Below are 2021 nucleotides of genomic sequence, written 5' to 3' on the forward strand. Positions count from 1 at the left end.
GCCGCGCGGAGATTATCAGCGCTGCTGATGTGAAGCGGAAACGAATCGGAAATCCTTCTCTCGACTGCCCTGGGAGACGCAGAGAGGCACCCGCGGGCGCGCACAYGCGGAGCGCCCCGCGCGCGCACACACGTATATATATACACACACACATATATGCATGCGCCTATACATACCTCCAGGCGTGCACACACACACACACGTGCCCGCGCACCCGCAGCCCCGAGGTACCGAGCAGGGGGTGTGCGCGCGTGTGCGTGTTGCACGCGTGTGCACGGCGGCGGGGGGGAAAGAGGGGGCCCACGGGCCCCTGGCCAGGGCTGGAGGTGACAATAGCCGCCCTCGGCCACGGGCTGCGCTGCTCCCCCCCCGCCCCGTCCCACCTCGCGTGTCCCTCCCCTCCGACACTCACTCACACGCGTGTGCAACCCGCCCAGCGCTCAACTCCACTTCTACCTGGCTTGATTTCCGGCGGGGGGAAGCGAGGGGCGATCCCGGCTAATCACGGCCTTATTAATCCTCATGATTAACGCGCTCTGCGCCCGCCACGAGCAGGGGGAGCCGAGGGTGGCGGGGGGAGGTCCAGTAAAGGCGGGAGGAGGCGGAGGGGGGGGGTCCCGCGTTGCTAATTGCAGCTCCCCGTCCGCCCCTTTGCACGGAGACACTTATTCGCCGGTGCAAAGCGCCGCTTTTCGGGACTGCGTGTCCTTTTCAATGTCAAAAAATACGCGCGGGGCCGCGGCGGCGCCCCCGGGGAAGCGCCGCACCCCCCCGGGCACGGGCCCCCCCCCCTAAGGTTACGGTGTTGCTCTCTAGCTCCACTTGACCTGCAATTTACGGGTGTGGGGGGGTGAGGGGTGGGATTTCCCCCCTTTCCCTTTACACCCAGCTCTGCCACCTACCCCCGTCGGGGAAAACAGATACACACTCGCAAAGGAGGGGGGAATATTATGCAAACTCCTGAAAAAAAATGCACCCCCTTTCCGGCAGTACGGTTTAAACACCCCCCCCCCCCCGGCACACACCCCCTCCCCGCACCACGGGCGGCCACAAAGCTCCGGGAGGGAAGGGGTCCGCGGGAGGGGGGCATCGCAGGCATTGCACGGCGGAGCAATCCCCCCCCTCCCCAACAAAAATAAATAAAATAAAGCCCTTTCCGCGCCATTGCAAAGTCACAACACGAAAAAAAAAAAAAAAAGAAAAGAAAGAAAGAAAAAAAAGGAGACGACATTAACTTTTACATGCGGGGGGGGAGGAAAGAAAAAGGGGGGCACGGATAAAAGGGGGGGTTACGACCCTCCCGCATACATCACCCAGACAGACCTTTCCTGGATGTCTCTGTATTTTTTTTGTGTTGTTTTCCTGTATATATATATATATATATTTTTTTTTACTAACCCATCTCTTTGGGGAGATCCAAACGGCGGCGGCGGGGGCTTCTGAGGCAGCTTCCTCCTCGGCTCCTTCTTCTTTCTTCCTCCTCCTCCTCGCCTGGGCTCTCGCGGCCCCCTTCCCTTTGCCTCTGGTCCCCCCCCCCCACTCCGTTTCAGACGCCGGTTCCGAGCCCTCGCCAGAGCCCCCCGAGGTGCTGGTGCTCGCGTTGCGGCAAACCCATGGCGCGGCTCATCTGTCACATCGGGGGGAGCCTCGGCCGCGCCGCGCCGCGCACGCAGCGCCCGCGGGAGGAGGAGGAGGAGGAGGAGAAGGAGGAGGAGGGCGGGCGCGCAGAGAGGAGGAGGAGGAGGGAGCAGGGAGGAAGGCACCCGGGGAGAGGGAGATGGACGGGCCGCGCAAAGAGAGAGAGGGTTGCGAGCGGGGGGAGTGTGGAGGTGTGTGTGGGGGGGAAGATAGCGAGATAAATGATGGAGCGAGAAATAGAGCGAGGGAGAGAGCGAGAAAAGGGGGGAAAATGGCGTCTTGGAAGCCGGAATCCCGGAGTAAATCAAATTAACGCGCAACACCCAGAGCAGTCCCGGCTAATTTTAGCAGGAGCCAAAATAAAACGGAAAGGGGAAGGGGAG

General features: G+C 61.6%; 1 protein-coding gene across 2 annotated transcripts in view; it reads right to left on the reverse strand.

The window, feature by feature from the left end:
• Positions 1-1454, reverse strand: part of SETBP1 (SET binding protein 1) — a 235594-nt gene extending 234140 nt beyond the window's left edge. For both annotated transcript variants that reach the window (XM_026040029.1, XM_026040021.1), the window contains exon 1: positions 1399-1454. The gene's annotated coding sequence lies outside the window, so the exon portion shown is untranslated. The remainder of the gene's footprint in view (positions 1-1398) is intronic.
• Positions 1455-2021: the final 567 nt, after the last annotated feature.

Source organism: Nothoprocta perdicaria, unplaced genomic scaffold (assembly GCF_003342845.1).
Source record: "Nothoprocta perdicaria isolate Ctin4 unplaced genomic scaffold, notPer1 scaffold_10, whole genome shotgun sequence".
Taxonomy (NCBI): domain Eukaryota; kingdom Metazoa; phylum Chordata; class Aves; order Tinamiformes; family Tinamidae; genus Nothoprocta; species Nothoprocta perdicaria.